Source organism: Haliaeetus albicilla, chromosome 10 (assembly GCF_947461875.1).
Source record: "Haliaeetus albicilla chromosome 10, bHalAlb1.1, whole genome shotgun sequence".
Taxonomy (NCBI): domain Eukaryota; kingdom Metazoa; phylum Chordata; class Aves; order Accipitriformes; family Accipitridae; genus Haliaeetus; species Haliaeetus albicilla.
In genome coordinates this window covers 4,093,022-4,120,520 of record NC_091492.1, presented here as the reverse complement: position 1 = coordinate 4,120,520, position 27,499 = coordinate 4,093,022, and the positions used below count along the sequence as shown (strand labels likewise).

Here is a 27,499-nt window from a genome sequence, read left to right as displayed (position 1 = left end):
ATGTTAAAGAAATGTTGGATGAAATCCTGCCAGTGTTGAAGTCTCTGGCAAAGCTCCCGTTGACTTCAGTGGAACTCAAATTTTGCTTTTTGGGTTTCGGACTCTTCTGAAGATGATAATTATAACTATTTCTTATCTGGTAGGATCTGAGATCTCCAGTTAAAGCTCAGGCCTCATGGCACTGGGCAGGTAAAGTGGCTATTTGTCTTTTAGATCATTACACTCAATGTGACAAGCAGAAGAAGTTGTTGAATGAAACAGCTAGGCAAGGTGGAAAGGCGTGGGGAGAGGGAGCTGACCTTGAGACTAACGAAGTTTGTCATAACAGTGAATAGTTTACTAGAAAACATAGCATAGTGCTTTCACCATGGGTAAAATGTTCAGAAGTGCCTGCTTATAACCAAATGATTTATTCCTGGGGCCAGCCAGCCCTCTTTGAAGACAGAGTCTTTTAAGAATGTGCGTTCAGGTCTAATAAGAATTATCGGTCCCAAATGAGACGGGCTCAGTGGTTCATGTAAAAGCCAGACATCCTGGGCAATCCTGGCTGGAGTTACATGTGTAGGTGTTATCCACACATACAGATGTTATGACAGGACTGGGGGCTCACGCAAGAGGGATCTGTAACGACATCCGTAGCGTATGAGAAAGGAGTAAAGAACGTGGGGTCTGGCTCAAGGAGGGTGAGCTGCACAGGCATCTGTAAGAGCTGTTGCAAGCAATATATGTGAAAATCCATTATATTGTTGTACTCAGATCTGTGATATTTATAACTGTGTCCTGGCTTGATTGCAACTTTCCTAATTCCTTCCTAAAACTCATTTAAATTCCTTACTGGTTTGTTTTTCTCTTCCCTGTAGCACTCCTTGATCTATGTAATTCAATTAAAAGGCAGCATGAGGGCAGTATCTACAAGAAGTTGTTTATTTCTGCACTTTGTTGCGAACAGTTCTTTAAATGCTCAGCTTCTAAAGCAACATATTTTCCACTTCTTTTTATTTCTCTGTCCCCTAAGCTGCTAAATCTTTGCCTTAAAACTGCAGTGTGGGCTAACAAATGTGTGCCCAAATGCCTGCCTATTTGTATAAACTGAATTTTCCATTAGTGACAGCTCACATGATGTGTCGGGCTAGTAGGGCAGGTACAGAGAGTATCAAATTTGGTTTCTTGATTTTCCACTTTGCTCATGGTAGAACTGCAAAGAAGGATATTTTTCTAGCTGTGTTTTACCTTCCTCTTTCATCAGCACTTTTGGACTAGATACCTTCTTGTTTCATCTGTAAGGTTAATTGCAGATGAAAAAGGATATAATTAGGTCTCTTTCATGGCAGCACAGCATGTTTGCCACCTTTGGTGGTTTTTTGCATGCAGATTTCAATGTGTCCCTACCAGCTGCTTCCATGTTGTACTCAGAGATGAAGTTCTCAGGCAGAGTCTCCTTTCTGGCTGCATAGGGCGATGAGGGAACCTGGGAGAAGCAGAGGAGCATTAGTTTGAAGAGCAGATATGTTAGGCTAGGACTAACTTTAAGAATATTCTTGGAAAGTCCCCACCAGCTCCAAGAAGCTTGTAAGAGGGTATTTCCTTGGGGATGCTGGAAGTCAGACATCTCCCACAAGTAGGTTTCTTCAAGACTTAGTGAATATTTTGTTTCATACAAGCTCTTTCTGAAGTGCTTTTCCTGTACGCAGCGTACATCATGATTTTTTTCCGATTATGCTTTAAATATAATTGAGTGCTTGTTTACATCATAAGTTGAAGGAATATGTGTGCCCTTAACCTGTAGTGCTTAGTCTGGCTAATTACAAACCTGTTCAGTAATTCCTCTTCATTTGTACCAACTGTTTATATGTCTGAAGAAAGATTGCTTAACATGACCATGTCCGCAACACTCAGCTGTGGAACATCACTGCGTGATCATCAGAAGAACAGTCCTTTCATTTCAGCTGTAGTGTGGCTGCTTCGTGAGGAAGGGTAAAGGCTGTTGTAGAAATTTATCCTAAGTAATTTTTTATGATTGTCGTGGTTTAACCCCAGCCAGCAACTAAGCACCACGCAGCCGCTCACTCACTCCCCCCCATCCAGTGGGATGGGGGAGAAAATCAGGAAAAGAAGTAAAACTCCTGGGTTGAGATAAGAACGATTTAATAGAACAGAAAAGAAGAGACTAATAATGATAATGATAACACTAATAAAATGACAACAGTAGTAATAAAAGGATTGAAATGTACAAATGATGCGCAGGGCAATTGCTCACCACCCGCCGACCGACACCCAGCCAGTCCCCGAGCGGCGAAAAAAACCCTGCCCCCCCCTTCCCAGTTCCTAAACTAGATGGGACGTCCCATGGTATGGAATACACTGTTGGCCAGTTTGGGTCAGGTGCCCTGGCTGGGCATGAGAAGCTGAAAAATCCTTGACTGTAGTCTAAACACTACTGAGCAACAACTGAAAACATCAGTGTTATCAACATTCTTCACATACTGAACTCAAAACATAGCACTGTACCAGCTACTAGGAAGACAGTTAACTACATCCCAGCTGAAACCAGGACAATGATATTGTGTTAATGCAGCAGCTTTAACTGCTGTGTGTGTACTGCTTCTGTCTATCATTGAAATGTTGATAGATTTTTTCTTTTAATGTAGGGGAGGCCATGTGAGCTTCTGGGAGAAGTCCTTTGTTTTAAGCAGTTCATATATCCAGCTGATGTTAAGAGGTCTCGTAATGTCTGTGTAGTGTCTTCTATTCTCAGATGGATATGCAGTATTAAAAATGGCAGTACATCAACATCAGGTTATACATTTAGAAGAATCAGTATGCGACAAAAATAAAAAATCCCATTGCCTTTCATCTGTCCCATTTTCTTCTGTAGAACATGCAGTTTATGTCTGTGGAAACAGATCTGAATCAGAGGTTGTCAATGGGATGTGAAAGTCAGTGCAAAGCTTTTAGCTGACATTAATCAATGCTGTAAAAGGCAGAAAAATAGATGGCGTCCCAGGTACCTCATAGTGTCTATGCTAGCAAGTAGGGCAGCAAAACAGGAACCAATCTGGAGAGCTGAGTTGTGGCTAAGGACCCAGATGTTGCTGAGGACCTAATCTCACACCATGGGGCTTTATGCATCAATTGCCATTTGGAAGCAGGGGTTTTCAGATAGCTCCTTAATCTCAGTTTGCATATCAAGATGTTTTCACAAGTCATTACGTGGGCAACTGTATTCAAGCAGCAAAGACTGTACATCTTCCTCCTGTTATGAAAGCATCATACGCATGAACATTGCAATATCTTCATTTAGAAAACCTCTTTATTTTGATTGGAACAGTTGCATTCTTAAAAAATGACTAAGACACTCTTAAATGTCTTGGCAAAGATTTCTCTCAGTCTAATTCGAAAGGGGGTCTGACCCCCCAGGCCGGTCCCAGTTTGCAGTGCCATGCCATGCTTTCAGAAGGTGGAGGGTCCTTGTATTTTGGAGCAAGGCTGTTTCTATTGTGACATTTTCTCCACAATAAAAACACTCATCCTTTCAAGTTAAATCAACAGTTGTAGCGAAATGGCAGAATTGCAGTCAGATCCTCAATTGCTTTTAAGAGAAAATGCTATGACATTTGAGGATGACACTAACAGCATCACTAAAATAAATTAAATGAATGTTATCTATTTTTCTGAGTGGCTTTTAAAGTCTTTAGAATGCTTTTTGGATTGTTACTGCTGAGTAGTATTAACAAAGTACCAAACATCTATTTCTACGTCATTCATCTTTTGCAATATTTGATAGTCCTAAAGTAATGGAAGAGTCAATTGTAACTGGAAGTGGAAGAAATGAAGCATCAGAAAAGATAGGATGCTATCAAATAAGAAAGCAAACAAGTTTCTGAATTTAGAAAATGTGAGTTTGCAGCTTCCAGTCCCTTACTCAAACAGGTGTGATAATGCTGTGTGGGGTTACAAGAGATTTAACCATAGCTGTTAAGCTGCAAAGAGCTTGTGTAGTTTTAATTTCCAAACAAAATCAGACCTCACTCAAAACGAACACTTCCCTCTATATTCATCCCCAAATGCCAAATTTCTCAAGAAAGTTTGAGCCCTGACTTCTAGGCCCTCGCTGCAGAAGCTTACAGTTTATACTTGCAAAAAAGCAAGTCTGATTTGGAGTTTAAAGCTAGAATCTCAGAGCAGGTGGATTTCAGGGAATTTAAGGATTTATTCTGAACTTTGTCTAACAATCTAGGGTACTCTGGAAAAAAAGAGAAAAATATGTGTTTTGACTTATGAAAAAGATTAAAAGCTAGAGATGACATAAATCGTGGGTAATGGTTTTGAGGAAGAGTTTGATTCTCCAGATGTGCTGTTCTCAATCTGCAGTAGCAGAGAGTTAAAGCATTTCAGTGATCACCTTTGACTAGAAAGATACACAAGCCCTTGTGCTTGTTCATTTGTCAGACCATGACTCCATGGAGGTACTACAGCATCCACCATCCCTGGGATGGTGTAGGCCACATTTGTGTCTGTCTGGACGTACCTTTTGTGTGTCCGACAGCAATACGATTGGGAGGTCAAGCAAACAGAGTCTGATGCTAAGATCCTGTTTCAGCTCACTAATCCAAACTGCAATGGTAGTTCTTGCCCCATTTTATATATGATAGTATAATGCAACACTTTTCAGCTTTTGATGAGGTCTCCGAAGTCCCTGAACAGTGTCACAGTGAAGGACCAATTCCAGCCCTTACAATCAAGGCACAAGAGTCCCCGAAAAGAGCCTGTTTGCGGAATTGCTACATTACAATTAGCTCAGCACAATCCTTCCATGAGAAATTACAAGACCTTATTTGCAACAGCTGTCGAAATAATTGCACCTCAGTGATTTTTATCCCTCTATTCCTTGTTTTAAGTATATTCATTAATTGAATGGATCAGCTTATTTCAACATGGCCTTGAACTGAGCTGAGCAGTACATCATACTCATTATCCTCTGAGCATATTGCTTTGAACTCGCACAAATTAAAAGGCTTTCTCTCTGCTCATCCTCTTTCTTCATGCCTTTTCTATTCTTTGCATGCTCTCGTTATGGAGACGATACTGTAAGCTGACAGGCTGAATGTTACCTGTTGAGTTGTAGGTGGCAGGAAAGCACCAGCACTCCAGAGGGCCAGAATTGCAGGGGTGTGGGCACGCAAGGTGTCCAGAGGATTGGTGTTTTGGAAATAGGTGCGATTTTGCCTCTGGAGGCAGAGGAATGGTACAGACTGGGGCAAGTTGGGGAACTATCTAGGATTGGGGAACTGAGATACTGAATGGAGGTCTCAGGCTAGGAGGCAAGAAGGGATGGAGGGAGCATGGAGTGACAGTCCTTGTTGGAAGGGGTGATATGGGGAGGACCAGGAGGGGAAGGGCTCCCAGTCCAGGGAGATGTGGGCACGCACGGCAGGACAGCCGGACCTGCAAACTGCACTTCTCTGATGCAGTTCACTCTGTGCTGCTCCTCAAACATCTCTGCTGAAACCACTCAACAGGAAACAGCAGATGAACCAAATTGAAATCATCTGCAAAGAAACAGTAATTGAGGGATATTTTAATGCTGTAGTTTTAATGGCTTCCCATTTCCTCCTAGGGAAATGTGTAACTAATTAAGTCTATGACATTCGTTTAACTCAAACAATAAAAAGTGCTTCATGTCATCAGAGGTATTTACTAAACATACGTTTTCCTGATGGGGGGAGAGAAGAGTTTGTAAATGAAACAAGAAAATACCTGCTTATCATCTTTCTCAATTCCAGGTAAAGCTGTTGTTGACACTGATGAGGACTAGTGGCATTCATTAGTATTAGTGTCTGCAGTAGCAGGACTTCTTTGAGACTAGGAAATAATACTTACTTTAAGGTGAGGACTCATGTTTAAAACTAGTCAGAGGAATAAGTCTTGTACCTCCAATACCAGTTGTTGGATAAGTGTGTGCTTACTTGCTCTGTTGCTCACTTGCGCCATGAGAAGAGACCTCCAGGTACAGGTCTGCAGGACTGAGTGGGAGGATAGCTGGGATTGCCCAGTGCTATAACGCAAGTAATCCGTTACTTATTCCTACAGTGGCATTTCACACAAGGGCTGAATACAAAATTACAGAAAAAAAACCCCCAACCTGTAGCAAGAAGTCCTGGAAGTCTCAGAATAGGCAGTCTCAACTGGTAATCTGAAAATTAGAGCAGAGTCTAGGATTAAGCAGGGATTGTCCCATTAAACACTCGGAAGAAAAAGGTGCTGCACAGCTCTGTAAACCAGCCTCAATTTCGGATGCTTCATCCCTCCCTACATGCAGTAAGCACTGCTTTGAAGCCCCTGTGCAGCCAGAATAACTCACGGTATCATTTCTGAGCAGAGGAACTATGGATTCTCAGGTCTTGTTTTGCTTTGAACAAGCAGATGCTTCTGTGCCAGGTCTTGCTCTCGTACTGATAATGCCAATCTCTCACCAATGCAAGGAAATTGTTGTGACTTTGCAGAAGGAGGCAGCTCTTTTCCACGGAGCCAGCAGAAAGCTGGGCACTGCTGGTGTTTGCCCTTAAGGCAGTCCCTGCCTTTGTACAAAGCTGAGGTATTTGCTTGGTGTCTCCTCGCATTGCGAGGCAAGTGTGCCAAGAATTTGACACGTACACTTCACTGCTGGCCCACATCACATACCTCCCAGCAAATCTCATCATGTCTAGTCATGCAGAGTGGCAGGGGACCCTTGAGCATATGTTTTGCTTAGTCTGCCCATTTAACTTCAGTGCTCAGCACTACCTGATTTATGTCTGGTTTCCCAGCAGAATCTGTTGTGTCTAATTGGAGATTATTCCAAGTGTCACAATAAAGACCAAATCTGACAGTTCAGCTGAGCACTGAAGTAATGAGTTAAATAATGCACCTTGGAAAAGTTAATCCTTAAAAATCCGTTAGACATATCTTGTTTTCCAGGTCAAAGCAGAACTGTATTTAACCTTTTAGAGGAATCCAAGAATTTGGGGATAGGGGACAAACAGAGGACAGAGCAGTTATTCTGCGGAGTGTACAAACTCATCTCATGGTGCAAACCAGACTTGCTTCTACTGTGGAAGACTCAACAAAAATTGGATTTTGTTTCATTTCTCCCAGATACTGTCCCAGCAGATGACAGCCAGACACAGAAATAAAATGAAGTACCATATCGAAGGGATATTAAATCCTGCTGCCAACAATTGGCTTCATTTTTCTAGTTATTGATTGCTATCAAGGTCCTGTCTGGGGAAGGATAGAGAATCCTGGTTTATGACAGCTCACAGAAACACCGCATCTTCACATTCTTGCTCTGAGCACTTTTCTATTTCGCCACTTAAATTCTCCCACAAACACTGTTACTTTATTCCCTAGATTAAGTGGTCCAGGTAGGCACAAAGTTACACCCTATCTCCTCTGGGACAAGAAGAGAGGCTGATGGAAACATCCCCCTGGTCGGGCCATATCATCTGAAGTTATGCTACTGAGAGCGTGTGTCTGTGACTCCTTTATGCAAGGAGCAATGCAGCATGTCATATGCCTACAGCAAAGACACTCCAAATGGATGAGAGGCCTCAAAGCCAGCTTTTTTATTTACTCTTTGATTTCAACAGCAACCTCAGAGAGCCACACAACTTGTCACCTAATTCCCTAAGCCCTTTGGATTGTCCTATGCCATATATGCAATGCAGATGTTGCGAATACAAAAGCCATCCTATCCTCTCCCATCTGGAATCACTTCTGCCTAACTGTTTCTCCCAGAAGGCTAAATGAACCCATTTTCTCCAAGGAGGTGAAAGAAGTTGACAGCAAACTACTCAGGCTGGTAGTTGTAGCAGTTTGGGGGGGTTTGTCTGAAGCAGTCACAGGACAGCAACAAAACTCCTGCATTCCCCAGTTCTCACTACTAGCAAACAGGCAGAGTCTCTTTACCAAATGTAGGGAATCTTTCATAGATTGAAACCCCACTCATTGTTTTCTTACATTTGTTCCATTTTTCTCCCTTTATTTCCCGCGTGGAGACACATGCTAGCCCAGTGCACAACTCTTTCTTTGATCTGTGCCCCAGAAAATCTGTATCAAATCAGCTGCACATTTCTAAGGAGATGAAATTTGCCCTTGTGGTTCATCTGAAGCCTGGCAGATCTTCTTTGTGTGCTTTGTGGTCCAAGATCCCAAACCAGCAAAACCCAACCGCCCATCTGTAAATTTAAGCATATAAGACCTCATTCTATGGGACTTACTCATTTAAGGTTAAGCATATGCTTAAAGCCTTGTGCAAACAAAATTGTCTGCTTTGATACACTTACAAGTGACCTTCATGTGAAGATTACTGAAATGCTCTGGACTTGTAATTTTTTTTTTTTTTTTTTTGTGGGGAGAGTGCTTTAGAAAAGAGAAAAAAGCCTACAGTCTTCCCCTGAAGAGGTGGAGGCCCTTTGGTGTTTAGTGTGTGATGGAGACATAAGGACCTAAGGTAGGACATTAGTTCAAAAGGCAAGACAAGGACATAGCTAAGAGGTTTTGAGAAAGTTGTAAGAAATTGTGTGTGTGGCAGAGTATGTCCTCTTTGGCTCCATGAGATTACAGGTTCATTTTCTCTTTCCGTGGCTCAGCCTAAGTTCAAAGGAAGATATATAGCCAAGAGAGGGACCTGAGGTGCAGGAAAGTGCAAGGACTTGAGGGAGGATGTTACCAAGAGCTGAAATGACCCAGGACTTGTGGTTGCAAGCAAAACAGACTGCTTTTCCCAACAGTAATTGGGGAAGGTCCGTTTTGGGGATCTAACATCTACCCCCAGGTTCCAGGAAGCAGCTTTACCACAAAACCAACTTTTGACAGAGGTAAAGGCTCTGAACCAACTCTAGGTCTACTAGGCTCAGCTCCCTCCCATAATTAGCAACAGAAATGCAGTGTTCTCTTCCAGATCTGAGCTATTTACCCACATGGCAAGGACAAGAACTAGAGAGACCATGTGATGTTACCATCCAGTGGTCAACATCATAAGAATGTGTTTGTCAGCTAATTTGTCCAGACTTTTTCGTGATTGCAAAACAAAGCTGAAAGGCTGTCATGCCTGGTGAAATTGATGTCTTGGTACATTTTCATAAAAATGCCTTTTTTGCTTTGGGTTGCTATATTTAGCCAAGCATATCCTACAAGCTATATCCGAGTCTCATTCACAGTGGATAATAGTCTTCTGAGGTCAGTAGCCAAACACAGAAAGGAACCACCCTCAAAGGTATTTTTCAGGACTGTGCACATCCTCTCTCATCAATGGGAATATTCCAATTTTGGTGCAAATCATTTATCTGGTAAATGATAAATGTCAAGGCAAAATATTAGGAAAGGAGTGGGAACAAGAGGAAACTGTGCCTAGTTTTCCTCTTCTTTTGCACTGTTTTGTAGCCTTTTTGAAAGCTGAAAGTTTTTCCAAAATGTGTTTCCTCTGAATAAACCGCATGTGTATTTATGGTTTCTGATGAGAATCTAAGCCACTGATAGCTTTGATTTGCATATTTATTTGTTTTTTTGCAAGAAAAATAGAGAACGGTTGTTTGTGTGAATCTGAAATCTATTACAAGCACCCCAATTCTTGACTAGGGGTTGTTCAGTGAAATACTTTATCTGAAAAATGAATTGCTCTGTTTAATCTTTTCAACCTGCCAGGAAAAAAAAAACAAGAAGAAGAAAAAAAAGCAAAATTAAATGAAAAGCCACAAACCCCTTTTTGATTCAAATGGGACTAAGGGAAATCTAAACTGATGGGGGAAAAATCCTGGCTGGTGTTATTTGTGGGATCTGCAACCTGGGAAAGCTGAGGGAGATAATCTTAAGGAGATGTCTTTGATTTAGGTCCTAGGGCTGAGGGGATAAAGGGATCTCTCTGCTAACATAAAGTTAGGAGCAAGCAGGGATTTTATATCATTTTGATCATACTGATAAAGCCATTTTGACTTCTTGTGCCAGTGACTTTAATTGCTGGAGCGAGACAGCCCAAAGGGCTATGCTAACGCAGTGCCTTCAACATTGATCCAACTCTGATGCTTCAAAACCCAGGTCTAAACTCATCATCTCCTCTGTCTGCACTGCCATATTAATCCACTGCACAGAAGTAAATGACACTGTAGCTCTGAGGAATCAGGAGATTTGTGCTTGCTGCCATCAAGACTATATTTGGTATTTAATCTTCAGCCCATAAAAGTTGTAACCCATACTTCTAAAATACACTCACAGAAGCTGAACTGATTGAGCCATTGCTGCTGCACACAGCTAGAAAGGAAGAGAGGCAAGTTGCCATGTTTCTTCAATCCTTCCTCATAAATAGCCTTTGCTTTGATGTTTCAGATGGTCTTAACATCGATCAACAGTTACAGCCCTCAATAGCTTATTCAGTAAGCTGATGTTTGTAAATAAAGCGGAGATTTTAATCCACCGTAGCAAAAGGTCAGTTTGAAAGGAGGAATGATTTACACATGGATCCCATCTCTGCTTTCACAGAAGAACTGGGCAGCCCCTCAGGCTCTAAAAGTCACAAACGTATTTTTTTTTTGCACAAAATCAGAAAAAATTGAATTTAATTAGATTGTGACATATTGCTATGATATCAAGGAAGCAATGGTGGGGAGGAATTTCTGGAAATTTGAGTTTTCTTTTTAGTCAAGCATCTTTTGTAAACCACTCCTACAGTCTTTATTCACAAACCCTTAAAATTCTGGGAGCCCTCCTCATCCCCAAACATCTCTGCAGTTGCTCTCAATGACCTCCACGTGGGAGCTAGCTCGTGCACTGAAATACCATTCTTCCTCAATGATTCCCTGCCAGAGGTGGAGGTCATGGCAGGGGCCCCTCAGGGAGAGGTGCTCCCAGCAGCTGCCTTTTCTTTCTCTGAGCCACAAGCTCTTTGCTGACAGTTTTCTAGCTTTTGTGATCTCTGGAATTCATCACTTTCAGCAAAAAAACCCAGCATCTGTGCAGGAAACACATCCTTGGTAGCTCAGCATCGAAGGGCTGCGTACACATAAACCACGGATAACTGCAGTAAGCAACCCAGAGTTTTCCTCCTCATCTAGCACTGATGACGGGAAAGGGAAATCTCTCATAAATTACAGTTGTGCTTTTAAAAGTTTGTAAGCAAACAGCCATGAAGCTCCTTTGTTCTTCACAAGGGTCTGCTTGTGCAGTGTGCCGGATAGCTGCTGTGTGGGGAGAGCAGCCCTTGAGCAAGGGAGGATGCCCGAATTCAAGGTCTTCCATGGGTGTCACAGCTATGGGTCAAACAGGCGTCTCCTCAAAAATAAATATTGTGAGGAAAAGGGAAACGGCAAACTTGCTTAAACCAGATCGTTTAAGAAAGAAGCCTGGAGTTTGCAAGAAGCTGGTTTGTGAGGATGAGCAGTGAGGCTGGGCTTTTGCTGGAGAATGCAGAAAGATTTGCATTGGTTTGTAAAGCAGCACGGGCCAGCTGAAGGAGCACGGGGCTCCCTGCATGCCAGTGGCGTCTGCCGGTACGTCTGGCCTCACTACCAAATGTTTTATCCTGGTTATGTGTCCTCCAACACTGAACGGCCGTAAAGTCCTCAAAGCCCATGCAACTGCTGATGCAATGGGTACCCAGCACAGCCCTGTTGTTTCTTTCTTCTCGTACGTATGTCATCAACCGTTTCACTGCAAGTTGTGAACAGCACAGAGCTGTCTTACCCCCACAGACCCCTGCAAACATGATTTAGCCACCTCTGAAACATGGGAGCTGAAGGGACAGATCCATACCACACTGCCCGCATGGATGTTACAACACATGCCTGTAGCTCTCTTCACGGTCAAAGAGGAAAATGCTCTAGCGCTGGCTGCTAAGCCCATTAAAAAAAAAATAAATCATTATTTTAAACAGTGGTTATTTCATTACTGTGGTAAAAGAGATTGTGGCCATTTAAAGGACCATGATGGAGTCTGTAATATAATTAGATGATCCTGAAAAAGCAATACTGGAATTCAATCACTCTGAGCAATCCACATGCGCTTCCTGAAGGTAATCAATCCCTGTGTCAAAGGAAGCCTATTGTTCTCTGTCCCCCAGGGTCTCCTTCTCCTACAACGTACAAAGGGCTTTTCTGTCAAGACCAACAAATCTACTTCCCCAGCTTAGCTAAAGATAAGAAAACAATGTCTGGACTATCCAAACAATTTGTCTTTCTTTAGGCACTTTGCTTTTCTCTTTCTAGGTTTCACTGTTTCCCTGTTTTGGAGATTGCTGGTGTATAAGTGATAATATTTTCCCTGGGGTAAGGCTCTGCTGATCTTTACACCAGTGTAAAACTGAAAATCAGTGAAAATCATTCTGCGTTTGGAACAGGGTACCGAAGGACAATATTCACATCCCTAAGGCCATGGCTTATATAGAATTGGTAAAAAGTTATTAAAAATATAAGCCAGCTTCCAAGCTCCTTCTTTGGTGGTCCTAATTTGCAATTAGGCTTTTTATTGTCCTTTCCCACCTGTGTACTGTGAGATTTGATTTGTAAACACTGGCCCAGGACTCGACATTCATTCATTAATTCTACCAAGAATGTTCTGGTTTGTAACCAGAAAATTGAATTACTCTTCTACTTAATTGTAGTACTTTCCACCTTTTGGCTGGGAAATGGAATTATCCTGGTTGGTTTTCTTTTTCCACTGTGTAATAACACACAACTCTTCTGTCTTAAAATATATACAATGTCCTTCCAACAGGTAAAATTCCATCTAATTCTTACCTGTCTGAGCTTGTTGAGGCTAATAGGAGTTACGCTAGTGAAACTGAAGCCAGAATTGAGTCAGTATCTACCTTCTGTGGAAGGCCTCCAGGGCTCAGACAACCTGGGAGAAGTAAAATGAAGTGTCTGACTCAATGAAGCTACCATTAGCTAATAGTTCTCGATTGCAATTGATGCAATTTTTCTAAAGGGAAAACTTTCCTTAAGAATCACATCTCCTCGGCAGCAGTGAGAACCCCAGTAGGCACCCTCCATAAACATGCACTGCCGCAGCAGTCAGAAGAGATTAACGGCATTTCCCCAAGGCTTCCCAGTGGAATCAATGCTTGCTAATCTTTAGAAAATTACACTAACAAGCTCAAGGCATGAACTGCAGGAGTTCGGCGCACCAGTCTCTGAAATCACGCACAGGCCATTAATGTATCAGAGCTTTAATGAACCAGAAAATCTCTACTAAGCAGAGGCCAGAAGGATGCTTTAAGGTTCCCACCTCTCCTAAGCTGGTCTTATGACAGACAGTCAACTCTGAAAGCAAAAATGCTACTTTTGGGACTCATCCAGTCTGGGGAGCAGCCCAGCTCCTTAGGGTACTCCTTAGGGTACAGCTACTTAGGGTTTGAAGTCCATGCAAGTGATGATCAGCAGCTCTTGAAAAATCCTGAAGTCCAAAATCCTTGAATGGAAAGTTCAGGAAAGACTGCTGGTTATTGTGCTATAGATTTTGCGTGTGGTTTCAGGAAAAAACCTTTTTCCTCCTCTTTCAAACCACCAGGCAGAACCAGAAGGTGTAGCTGGCCAAAATAAAATTGCTAGAGAGGCTGGCAACTTGAAAATGAATGAAATATATAGCTTGCTATAGCCTGCATTAAAAAAATAAAGCTTTTTTTTCTATCAGTCATAAAATCTACTTATTTCCTGAGCAATGTTCTAATTTGCTTGATGCTTGTGAGATATATTGCCTGTTTTCTACTGTTTCCTATTGGGCAGCCTGCAAGGTTGCCTAATCTCTAAAATAAATAAGCATCTGTTTCCTTCATGGTCTATGTCTGATTTAAGGTAATTATATTCTTATTATACTCCTACGCAACATATCCTAGAGAAAATAAGAACAATCTATGGGTTTTTTTTCTCAAAAGATATTTTAACTTGCAATCCAAGAGGAATACACATTGGATCATTCTTTACAAGAAACAGCCTGCAAACTTTTGTCCCCTATCTGGGTAAGAGTTTGGTGCACCAGCTCCATATCACTGCCATGAAACAGATGCTGATGTCTTTGCAGAATCAGCTCCCAAGAGGCTCCTGCCTTGAAAGTTCTCACGACTGGCACATCCTCGTCCGTCCTGATGCACCAGCAATTCGAGCAGCCCAGGGCTGTGAAGGTAGAAATAAGAAAACTGTTTTTTCAAGGGAAGGGAAGAAAGAGTAACAAAAAAGCAGAAGGAAAAAGCAAAATATTGGGAAGAGGACAGAGTGCAGGAGGCAAAGTCTTGGAGCTAATCCCATCACCCTATGGAAGCACACAAGGTATTTTCTCTCACTCCTCCGTATTGTGAAACACTTTGACTACAGTTCCCTGTATGTGTTGGTACTGACAATGAATGGCCCATCAGAGGTTTTTGCAGAGCATCAGTAGGCAGACGACCATGTCTCCTCATCAAGAAAGCCACGTGAATCTGCATCTTTATGAGTGGTCCTTATATTTGAAGTAATTTAAAAAAATAACATAGCACCTTTATGTTTGTTCTTTGGGGTCAAGTATTTGACTTTCGAATCCCTAGGGGTCAGTTCCTCCAAAACAAAAGGCAGTCGATATCTCTGCTGCCCTGAGGTGGAGTCTCAGTTCCATTTTTGTTCTCAGATGTGGGGCTTTTCTTCATCTCTATCAGCAGCCATTGTTTCCATTCTGCAAACCCTGTCAGTTAAAAGGCTCAAACAAAGCAACTTTCCCATTCAGACAAAAACAACCAGACATGCATCTTAAGGATCTCTGATTTCCAGAGCTCCTTAACCCTGTGACCTCACTTCTCAGATTTTAATAAGAAATCTTTTGTCATTTTTTTTCCATATAGCTGATTCTGACATGGGGAAAGGCTAAGTATTAACTTAAATTTGGCTCCAAATTAAAAATGTTGCAGAACCAGCATTTTTTTTAATGCAGCCTTTGAACAATTGGAATGTTTCCTTGCATAAAATCCTCAATGAAAACTGCATCTGAAGCCAATATTTGCCCCCCTGCAGAGTGTGAAACCCACAGATTTCAGCACAGATGCTGCAATCCCTGTGCTATGAGAATCAATACCAATTTCACTTGCAATGGGAACAGGATTTTGTCCTAAAATACAATGGTCCCAGAGCAGTTTACCCCAGCTGAGTATCTGCTACTAAGTGGGAAATTTAAAGCAGGAGGGACATAACGTGAAACCTCGCCACTTGAAAAAATGAATTAGAAATAGTTTCAGGTTCTCTCCCTGTTGTAGGTTTTCTGACTTTACACTCCCCACATTCCTACTTTATAGGGTCGGGGTTTTTTCTTTTCTCTGTTGTTTTCTGCGACATACACCCAAACAGCAGGGGCAGTCAGTCATAAGTGAGAATCAACCCCAAAATATTCCCCATGTACGAAGAGGGAGGCCGAGCATAGACGGATGAATGTAGAGCCCTCTGATGAAGTTTGGTTTCTGTAAACTAGAATTTCACTCATACTCCACTGTAAACCCTTACTCCCTATCCCGGATGGGATGGGGTGGGATTGTATTACATTTCAGAGTGCCCTGACCCAGAGAAGCCCTCAGAGCCTGTAAACACAACCCCTGCTCATCCCTGCCTCTTGGAAACACTCATCTGCTGTCAACACTGGTCTGCTGTCAACCATCACTGCTCTTCTAGCCTTTCACTGTTCCCTTTCTACTGGTCCATGACCCCAGCAAGAGTCAAAACTTGCAGACTGGGGAACGCAGGATAATTGTAATTCCAAGTGTTAATTGTGCTTTGGGGTGGGGACCATCACTGTGTTCGTTTTGGATAGTAGCTGGAACAACAAACTCTGGCTCTGCAATGAGACCTCCCCAGTATTACACTCATACTTGCAATGTCAGCAGATAAAACTTTTTCACAGGAACATATTTTGGGGTGTACCTTGGCACTGCCATGCATTAATTCTCAAAGTCCAGGCTGACTGAAACATAAAGACCATCTGCTTTGATTTGAACTGTTCACATCAATGTTTTTCCTTGCCTCATTCCAGACCTAGTCGTAAAACCCTCTCTCAGTCTTTCTCCTTTCCTTAAATAGGATTTTCGTCCCTTCTGAGGAATAGCTGCAGATTCCAGGATTTGCCCTTGCCTCCCGATCTTTGCCTCCCACTGCCTCCCAGTGCGGTGGGAGGGAGGCAGCGTGCACTGTACAAGGACAAACAGCGGCAGCAATGGGGCCGATCCACCCCCACTTTGTTCGGTGGAAAGGCTCCAGCTGGCTCCAGTGGGAGCTGGATCAGTCCCATACCAGGAATGGTAATGATCTATCCATCTAGCCTGGCATTTGTTAGAGCAGAGCAGCAGCAGAAGTGCAGACATTACTCATGTACCAAGATATGCAAGGCTAGGGCCAAGATTTCTTGTGGATCTGCAGGCTCAGTGGGGCTCCTTGGGGCCCTTTCCATGTCTCAGTTTTGCCAGTAACCCCTCGCCTTCTGGGAAGCGCATCAGGGCACTCGCTAATCTCTGATCAGCAAGCCCCTCTTTTCGTGATGGCCCCAAACCTCCGATTTGGGAGGAGCAAGTTTACAAAGCCCTCAACCAAAAATATGCTGCTCGTGTTTCAGGGAAACCAGAAATTATTCTCTACATCTGTTCTCCACTGAGAATGGAAATCTAAACCACTTTGAGCTAGTATATAATAAGGACAAGGTGAAACGGGCTGAAATGTCTCTTGATGAAACTGGTCGTTACGCACTCAGCCTTTCTGTTTGAAATTCCCATTCCAGGCAAACAGAGTTGAAGTCCATGCAATTTTTTTTTTCTGAAAATTTGGAGCCTGATGAAATTTGGGGTTGTGCTATACCTGGCAAAAAGATTTTTATTGAGAGTGACTATTACTACCTAAAGTACACATTTAGGTGGTCACTTTATAATAAGTAGTGACAACTTACAATAATTGCTCCCCTTTTGAGGGGAAAAGCCATTAGTTTTTCCTGTGTTGAACATATTTTTTCCATGTTTCCAGAAGCTTTTTTGTTTAATGAATCACTGCTCCAGTGGACGTATTGTGTCTAATGCCTTTGCTTATGCATTCCTGAGACTTTGCATTTGTCCCAGCAGCCGTTTGGGAATTGCTGATTGCGACTCTTACTAAGGGGCTGATCTTGCAAATATCCCTCGAAGGAAGTTGCTTATATTCTCAGTTATTATCTGTTCTAATCTCTTAGCAAACTATTACTTGCAAAGCAGTCAGGATGGTACCGTGTTACATGTAATTATAAATATGAATTGGTGTAGAGGAGGGAGACCAGCATGTTTTCTTCCTAAGAGAGAGAGGAAGACTGAAGGAGCTTGGCTGCTGTGCCAGGTCATGTGTGACCTGTGAGTAAGTTATGGAATTTCTGACCCTAATTCCAATGTTTTCTCATGGATATAATGGTGCCTTTCAATAGCATAGACTGCAGGAGTGGTTTATTAGTCTTCATTCTCCCTTAATTTGAGTAACTGCCTTCTATTGATTCAAACACTGTTTAAATCTGTTTTCCTTGATAGTTCTTTGAGGATGAGGAATTGCTTTGTAATAATTGACATTTATTGTATATAAGGTGATTAATGAGATGTTTAAATATGCCAGTTTAGGTTAATAACAGCAGTGTGAAAAACTGCCTGTGTGGGAATTCAAGACCACAGCTCCAAACAAGACCTCTCCTTGAGGTGGCTCAGCAATGAATCCTAAGCTATTAGTTGGGAAGAACCTACTTCAGCCAAGTTTTGCAGCTTGTTTTGTCAACACTGACACAGTTTAGTATGGAGAACGGATAGTCCTCTGCTGAAGCAATTGTTGGGAAGATGTTTGAAGGAGGTAGGGAGCTGCCTTGAAGTTTCTAGAAGCAGGACTATCCAGCTATCCAGCTGATAATCATCCAAAAAATAGCTACGCAGAGGGTGCTAATTGTTACTCACCCTTTGGAGGCTTATGCTCAAATCAAATGATAGCTTGATTTGCAAAGGCTGCCTTGGACTTAGTGCTGGCAACAAGCTCCCAAAAGAAGGAGCTAGAGGAATGGGAACCCAGATGGAGCTAGATAGGTTTTCTACAAAGCTAATGTGGGAGAAGTGTTATTTCACCCCTTGAGACAAAGACAGGGGGCCTCACATCTGAGGGACATGCATCCAGAGATGAAGAGACACAGCTAACACTTCCGCTATTACATTTCAGTTAAGAGTCTGGAAAAACTCAACTGTAAATGCCATAACTTTTCAGTCACAGTCTGAAACAGCTGTTTAAATCTGCACAGAAAAGTAAATCTGCCCTGCTGCAAACAGCATGTCCCGGGTTTCTTTGGCAGAAGTGTTGAGTTAATTGAGACAGAAAATTTGTAATAGCTGCAGGTTCTGCTGAAATGAAGCCCCAGATGAAAGGAGTTTTACAGCATTTGTCTCCATTACCTTGTCATGAGAAGGGTTTTCCCTCTATATATGCATACATGCTCAGCAAAATATGAATTTGCGGCTTGCAGACCTCAGTGCCCCCAAAACCTCAAGCAGATGCATTGCTCCAACACTGACTTTTGACACTGCAATGCATCCTTCTTACAAGGACCCTGCCCGTGCCTACAGCTGCTCCAAGGAGTCGTGGGAGGTGTCCTTGAGCCGTCAGCTGAATTAGCCTTGCTGGTTTGTGTCTGAAGGACTTGATGGAATAAAAAATGCTTTGAATCCTCTGCTCCAGCTACTGAGTCTCCACTTACTCCCAACTCATGGACTTTAGTCTGCATCACTCCTTTGACATAAAATCTGAAGGGAAAAAATGTACAGTGGAAGAAGTTTTCATTCTGGGTCGAAGAGATGAAGTTCAGAGCACCCAAATGCATGTGGACAATAAAAGAGTTGGTATTTAACCACACAAGAAGCTATGATTAAATTAATCCACCATTCTCCTTTTTGCAGCTCTTTGGGGGAATTAGATCAAGAAAGTAACAAAGGAATGCCACAGTCTGCCAATAATGTAATTAAGGAGTCAAGCCTCATCTGAGCTTTCTCTTGCCAAAGAGCATGCTGGATGTAAGTTGGAAAAAAAATCAAATTCGAGACTTTAAAGAGAAGATGGAGAGATATTGTGAAAAAGTATTTGAATATTCAGCTATTCACTTCCTCCAGATCCCTTAACACTCTCAGAATGCAGAAAACATGAATGATGAAATAATGCAGCTACTTTGGGAAGACTAGGCAGAAAAAGAGATTTGTTAGGGCTGGTTACACTCAAGAATACATTAATGGCTTTGAAAAACAGGTAGACTTGGAAAAGGATCTGGAACTCATGCCAAATCAACTGCAAACGTTTATCCTATACTATGAAAACGTGCTAAAAGAATAGTCCAAACAAACCAGATGTTCTAGTGTGGCCTGGACACTTCTGGAGCGTCCTAATAATAATTTGGAGGGTCTTGGGTTTTCCCTCTGTTTTGCCTAGGATACAGCATTTTCCCTTGCTCCCCATTTTGAGGCATAACAGTGGGAACTTCAGCAATCGAGGAGGAAGGAGAGACTTTGGCCTGTTTGATGCCTGAATGAACAGTGGGGTTTGAGCGTTACTCATCATAGGACTCCTGTGTAGACATGTCTCATAGCCTGATGCAGGGGGCCTGCCCCTCACCTTGATGCTTGTGTCAGACCTTTCCTTGTACACCTGAAAAACATTTATGATTCCACTGAAAAAAGCCAGCACGATGTCCACCAAACCCTAATTGGCCCATGGGACTAGTGTGTTCAGTGGTCTCTACAATACTTTGAGAATGTTCTCTTGCTCCTACTAATTAGATATCTATTCACAGAGGACTTAGGTTGCCATGTTTCAGGCTGGACAAAATATATAACTGTTTGCTCTGTAGAAAAAATTTGCATTGGAACATGTCCAGAATTGCTGGGCACTGGAAATCTCAGATAAATGAACCCTGAAGTAGCAAAAAAGTTGTCAAGTGGGGCAAAACTTAAGTGTAAATCTGAACTCAAACTCTGGCAAGCCCTGTACCCACTCTGCAGGTATTAAGCAGCCTGTATTAGGAAGAGCTATAAAGTACCAAGCAGAGAGGTTTGATGATGTTGCTCCATTACTTTTGGGGGGGCATCAACAAACAAGAAACGTGCTGGAGATTGAAGCTTAAGTATATGTAAACTTATATAATTATATAGAAATATATATAGAATTTATCTTTATATAATATATATAGTTATATAATATATAATATTTAACTAGAACATTGAATCAAAACTGAAATAAACATTTTCCGGCATATAAAAATCACATGGTGAATGGCAAAAGCAGCTGTGTCATGCAGAGCTGGGAGTGTACTCTCATGAGAATTAGAGATGTGACCATCTTCCATAGCCACATTCAGCGCTAAGCAATGACAGAAGCCAGGTCTGTAATACAGTCTGGTTTTTAGCACTGCTTTTAATCTCTGCCTGGTGCTAATAGGGTGCTTAGAGAGTTTTTGCTTTGTGCTTAGCTAACAACATCCAGATTGTTTTGCTGCAGAAGTAGGGACACCCGTTGCTGAAGTCTCCGTGCAATATTCAAAACATTGACTTTGTAATAGAGATGTCACCATTTCTCATGCTGTTGTTCTCCCATAACGTAAACATCCTTCTCTGTTCTCCTTTCTCTGCCTCGCCCAAATAGTTTACTGCAGCTGCACGAGAGCGGAGCGTGGAAGCGAACTGAACGTGGCAGTGAATGCGAAGCATCGATTGACTGCGGCTGAGGCACCGTGCGTCCAAAGTACCTTCATGTTTCCCCTTTATGTCAGGAATGGGAAACGTTGTAATAGGCAACATCTGTGGCAAAATGCAAGTTACTGTCATCCTAAAAATGAGTGGCTCACTGGAGGACAATAACTTTCCCATTAAAGAGATTCTATTCAGATGGAAAGTTTTGTGCTGAGATAAAAGGTAGAAACTCTCTGTGTGTCTCTCCCAGCCTGCTGAACGATTCAGAAGGAATTCAGCTGGAATACTAAACCTTGCTGTTCAGGACCTCACACGGAGACACAAGGGGAGGAAACCCTTTCTATTATACTTCTTTCAGCACCTTCAAAAAATTAAGCTATGTCTGGCTGCTAAAAGAAGTCCCTTGCTGAGCTGAGGAATGAAATTGGCCAAGCTATAAGCTATGAGATGCATCCTCTTAATTAGGGGTACATACATCAAAAAAGGATGCTACCTGAAGTCTCTTGTGTTTTCCTGCCACAGCGAAGCTTGTGAAAGCTGTCTGTCTGCCCAGAGGCCTTTTGGAGAGGGCTTATCTTCGGGTGTTCAAGGGCACGTGTGGATGTCAGCAAGCAGTTTTCGGAACTTCCTTGCAGGAATTTTTTGCTTTGCAATGCCGGTTTTGCATCGCTTGATTTCTGATTTTGAAAGGACATCTAATTATATTTAATGCCCAAGCCAAGAGAGTATTCGAAACAATGCCTAGGGAGAGTGCAAGGATAGAAGCCAGAGTCTGAGCTCCATCTGGGCACCAGGAGTCAGTGGTGAATGAGATCCAGCCCACTTAGTAGAGCTTTTGCATAGGAGAGAGCCTGCATGTCCCTTTCAGACCAGGTAGGTGATGGAAACATATGTACTGACTTCCAGACACTCTGCTGAAGGACATAAAAGGGAACACTCCTAGATAATCTCAGTCTGCAACAGCTCAAAATACTGCTGTCTATCTTCAACCAGCTTTAGATAAGACTTTTATCAAGAGGTCAAAGGCAAGTGGAATTTTCTATAGCTTGTTTAACCATGCTCCTCAGATAAGAGAAGACAAGAAAAACTATCATCTGCCTTCTCGTAGCAAACTCCTTAAGAGCAATGGAATGATACAGCAAATGTGGCTCTCAGGCTCCAAAATCCTTGGATCTCTTCTAAGAAATTCTGAAGCAACATTACCAACTGCAAGTCTTAATATCCTTGCCTTGTGGTTGGACCTGGGAAATCACTTAGTGTCCTTGCCAGAGTATTCATTGCCTCAGAGGAGCCGCAGCAAAGAGTGAAGGAGTTCTCTTGTAATAGTATGTGGGACGCGGAGGTTAAAGGTTTCATAAAGGAAATCATATGCAAGCACAATGCTGATATATATCTGGCCTTTCATCTGCTTCTTGTTCAGTGTTTGCAGGTGCCACTGACAGGCACTTTATTAAATTGCTATTTCTGGATGTAGGCAAGACACTTTTGTTATGGGAAACCATCTGTCTCTGGGGCTACAGGCAGGCAGATTTCAAACTCAGAGAGATGCAGCACCAAAACCAAACTGCTTGGCCCTCGTCCAGTCTTTGTGGGTCAGTGCAGGGAATCAGCCCCCAAATAATCCGTTTCAATGTCATGTGTAAAATTGTGAATTTGCTAATGACATGTGCCTTTTAAATGGTTTTATTAGTGTCCATGCTGACATGACTGCCTGGTCCCTGGCTTTGACCTGTGCCTTACTATGGTCCAAGCAAGGTATCATGTGCCCCACGCTTCTTCGGAGCCCCCAGAGCACAGCTCTGCTATTTTAGGGCCAGCGGTCCCTGAGTGCAGTCTTGCTACCCCCAGGGAATTCAAGCTGGTTGCTGTGCAGCGCATGGTAAAGGGCTGCAGATTTGCTGTAAAAATCTATGCGAATGCACACAGACTAACTCCCCATGTCTTTCATTTTAGGGTGAAATCTGTCCTCCAGGGAGATTCGTCTGAGGTTTCCAGTCCATGACTCGGCTTCTCTCGGCAGTCGCAGTGTGAGAGCTTCACGGTATGTTCCCCCCAATCCAAAACATGCAGCAATCGCAAAACATGCAGCAATCCCACTGCCCTGAGAGGGAAAGGGTCCCCGCTCCCCTCCAGCCCCTCCAACCTCCTCTCCTGCCTCCCTGCAGGGACATTAACTGCTCACAGAGGCCTCTTTGGAGACAAAAGACTTTGGGACAACAATGCCCCAGAGAGAGCTGGCCCAAGGGAGCGTGTGGGCAAAAACCGCAGCTCTGGCGGTCCCACCCAGGGAAATTGTTCGGGATTCACCGTGGTCTCCCCAGGGCACATGGCATCGCAGCGGAGGCACAGCCGCATGTTGTGCCGTAAAGGCAAGCCTCTCCCTCGGACTAAGTACCTTTCTGCCTCATAATTAATACGATGTTTTGATCATATATTTGAAGACTTCCTGCTAATTTTGTTAGTGGGATGCAGCACTCATGAAAGTGCTTCTCTAATAACATTCATCTGCTTAATTTATATCTCATATGCAATAAAGCTAGTTAAACGTAGAGACACTTTATATTCTTCTTTATAGGCCTTTCCAAATGGTCAGGGGCCACTTAACATTGACCTCTGCCAGGCTTTGCGAGGGCTTGAGGCCAGATGCTTAAAGAGAATCACCTGTCTGTGTTTTGAATTGCTTTTGATCTTTTATTTCATCCTATGAATTCCCAGTGGATTTCGCTGGTAGCAAACATCTGGCACAGACACAACAGCCAGCTTTTCCTGCTCAGAGAAGGAATGAGTCCATACTGAAACCCCAGATTTGGTGTCTTCCTGTAGAGCTGGCTGTAAAATAAGCCCCTGGGTGATGGGGTGTATCATCTGCATTCGGTGTCACCCCTCAAGAGATGCTGCAGTTTCTTTTATTTGTTGATTATCACATGCACCCACCTGCGTGGGCACACGTAAGGGACTCCTTTTCCTCCTAGTCCATGCAGTGAGCAATCCCAATCACTGTCTGGGCTCTTAGGCGAGATAAAAAAGTGACAATTATAATATTGCTGCTTTAAGGTATCTTACACAAAGCATAGGTTGGAGGGGTGACCATATGGATAAAAGTGCTGCCATCTCTCATTGTTGGGGAGCCCAGCACTTCCTATAGGTTTCCCTGAATTTCACATGGCAGGTTTAGCTGAGGAAAACTGAATCAGGGCTATGGTTTTTCTGTGCTCATATTCAAAACAAAAACACTCTGGATTTACTTGGTTTTGCTGATTTCCTAAAACTGAGTGGAAGTCTGAGTGGTAAGCCCCCAGGGCTGGCCTTCACAAGGCAGCTGGGAGTAGCAGGGGGGAGCATTAGCTTGTTTTTTTGTCACTGTGATCAGTGGAGTTGTTCTCCTGATGTACCTGACCCATAAGAAGCCCTGGGAAGTGCTCTATCACCCTTTGCTGATCCCAGCACGCACCTGCAGGTCTCCCTCAGGCCACATAAACCCTGTTCCCAAGTGGTACAGCAGGCAGGACCCCCCAGGGCTGGCCACCAGCGGCTGGATGTGCAGGAGATGGGGGAGACAGAGCAGCTGTAACCTTGCTTTCCCACCAGATCAGGTAATATCAACAATCTCTAACCTGCTTAATCCCCAGAAAACCACTGCCCTTTGCTGTTGGCAACAGAACCTACGCAGAGCTGGTGAGGAAACAGCAGGCCTGGAAGCGCCACAGCTAAAGAATTGCAGCAACCCCTGGCATGAAGGTACTGTGATTATATCAAGCTAAAATGAGTCACCTCATACTGCTGGAGTTGTGTTCTCTGAGGAAACTCTCTCTTTGACATAATCTTTCCTTAAAAGTCAAATCTTTCCTCTGGGAAAGGGGAAGTCTTGGCTTAGGCTAAACTACATCACTTGTTTTTGGCTGGAGAAAGAAATTTTTCCTTGGCTGCACAAACACCCTGTGACTTTCACTCAGAACCTCCCTGAGAACATTTTTAAAAACCATTATTTAATTCATTTTAATCAGGCAGCACGAATCCTGGTTCCAAAAGCGATTTTATTCTCCTAGCCTGATAAAATGCCCTCCTTTTATTCAGATACATCTTCCTCGCTGTAACAAATGATGCTGAAGTGTCACAGGTCCTGGGGAGATGCTCAAGTCTCAGCCACGTTCTCCCACTATCATCTGACGGCAATTTATGTTACTGCAGAATTTGCCTTATTGAAACCATTTGTGGAATGGAAATTTGCACAGATTCATGCACAGAAGATGACTCTTTGCTTAGTGATGATGTATGAAGCGATCTCATTTAACATCCTTAAAGGCAGCGCGAATTTTGTGTGAGGAACTGCACCACAAATCTTGATGCAGAGAAACCTTGACTTAGTGATGTACTACCTATTCCCTGGACAAGCCTATAGAAAACAAATCATTTTATTATGAATGACGCAACTGAGCGCACTGTAAACTTTCACTAGTAGAAAATCCACTTGCTGGTTCATTCACACATGTCTTGCGCATGGCCAGACATACTGGTTAGGCATGTGGCTTTTCACTTTTAATGCATTCCCTGGGCTAATTGCACAGCGTTGATACAGTTATATATGTTACTATACTTGTTGATTTTCTCCAGCTGTCAGTCTAACTGCCTGCCTGCTGAATGCTCAAGATTTCAGACAAGCAGGAGCCAAATCTAGCCAAGACATAATAACACAAGGATGTCTTATACCAGCATCACTTATTCCACTTTGCATAGAATAGCCATACAGCAAATTTATATGGATGTAACCATCACCAGAGGGAGTTAATCCACTTAGAGTAAATGACTGTGGCCCAACCGTTGTGTGTAGATAAGATGTAGTTTAAGAGAAAATGGCAATTAATTTTCTCTTTCTTGAAATAATAGTTTTAAAAACATAATACGTCATCAAATACCTAGCATTTAAAGTAACACAACTCAGAAATATGCTTAGCAGTAAATTTTAAATTTCTAATTATTACCGGTGTCTGTGTTTGCTAAGGATTTGTGCCTGATTCCTATAATTACTTCACAAGTTGTTAAGAATGCTTTATACTAATAATTGGAGCCATAAACCTGCCGAGAACTGCTTTGTTAAACAAGAAATTCTTCAGAAAGTCAAAGCTGCTTCTCTTTTTTTTTTTTTTTCCTTTTTTTTCTGAATGGGCCATTCAAAAGTGAACTTGATAAGACATGAACTGCTCTGTAGCGGGAGCGAGGAGCCTCCTTAACTGAGTGGGCTAAAGTCTCTGTTGGTTTAGGTTTGCACTGGGCTCCAAATGGGAGGGCAGGGTGAATATGAAATGGGCTAAAGCTGTCCTGTAGTTGTCCTGTGATGAGACAGCCCTGCCAGGGACTACGAAGAAGAAGAAGAATATCCAGAAAAGGTGAGAAATATATTCTTTCCAATGTTGCCAGCTAAAGAAGTTTTTCTTAATCCTATAAAAAATGTAAAATCCCTTGGCTAGTTTCCAAGACAGACTGGAGGTAGAAGCATGTGAGGAATGGAAATGGGTGGCATGAAGAATTCCCTATTGAATGTGAGGACAGAGCCTTGAAGCAACAGAGCCCTGGCCTAGGCTGAGCTGTTATAACTCTAGCAGTTTGGTCATGCAGATGGAAGAAGGTCTAATTTCAGCAAATCACTTACTCTGTGCCTCAGTTTCCCCAGCTCATAGAAGGGATAATCTAGTCCAGGCATTGCATGCAGTACTTTGGGAAGTTAAGGTGAAGTGGCTGCGTGCAGGAGGCCTAAGTGTTATAACATCAACGTTCATTTTTATGTGAAGACCATGACCAGCTGTTGAAGTTTGGTCCTGCAGGAGAATTCTCACTTCTCTGGTATACAGTCCATGAACTGTAATGCACAGACCCTAGTTTCTCCTCGGTAAATGTCAAAGCTGTATATCTGCCAAAAGAAAGGACAGTAAATGGTGTCTGAAGTAGCTATTAATCTTTAGAATTAGTTGCTCCGAGTCCAGATTGCAAGTATATGAAACAAACAACAAAAATGAAATTAAATTAGGGAGATTTATCAGGAACAGTTGTTGTTTCATGCTGGTTTGGGTTTCAGCAAGAGCACAGACATGTGAAATATCAGCACAAGGGCATAAATTAAGTAGGAATACTCTAAGAAAAAATCTTGTTTATTCTGTGCAACCAGCCATGTCATTTGACACCTTACAACACAGGAGTCAGGACACTGGTGGGAGCTCCTGGTTGTGCCTGAAAGGTGCTTTATCAAGGTGCAGATATTAATATTGCAACAAACAGGGGAGATTTGTTTTTGAAGGGAATTGGAGGCATCCTGTTGTGTCGGACAAAGTTCTCTGAGCAATAAAAAATAAAGCCACAAATTGAAGTCTTGTGGTAGTGATGTATTCCTCTCTGGATGTACTGACGATGTCTGAGTGTGCCTTTCACTAACTCCAGCACAACTGCTGATTTCAGATGACATTTGGATGAGATTTCGGTGGAGATGACAGTGACCTGTAGGTGCTGAGCTCTGCCTTCATCTGAAGTTAACACTTCAGTCATTACGGAGTCACTTTGTGTAGCTGTTAACTGACCCATGGACACGAGTTTTCCACAGTTGTCCTAATTAAATGCAGAAGAGAAGACAGCCTGAGGGAAATGACCTGTTTAAAGGAAAACGGCAAGAAATACTGTTTTAAATGGGTGACTACATTTAAAGAGAGAGGAGAACCGGCAGGATGGTGCAAAGCAGGTGTCAGGGACCTGGAGCCATGCTTTCTGCTGAGACAGTCTTCTCAGCAGCCTGCTGGAGAGTGATGAAGCCTCTGTGCC

At 42.7% G+C, this 27,499-nt stretch overlaps 1 long non-coding RNA gene across 1 annotated transcript in view; it reads left to right on the top strand.

The window, feature by feature from the left end:
• LOC138687231 (uncharacterized) overlaps positions 1 to 26,377 on the top strand; it is a 117,614-nt gene extending 91,237 nt beyond the window's left edge. The window contains exons 4-6 of the long non-coding RNA XR_011326469.1: positions 22,649 to 22,736; positions 24,325 to 24,433; positions 25,954 to 26,377. This is a non-coding gene — a long non-coding RNA (uncharacterized lncRNA). The remainder of the gene's footprint in view (positions 1 to 22,648; positions 22,737 to 24,324; positions 24,434 to 25,953) is intronic.
• The last annotated feature ends 1,122 nt before the right edge of the window (positions 26,378 to 27,499 follow it).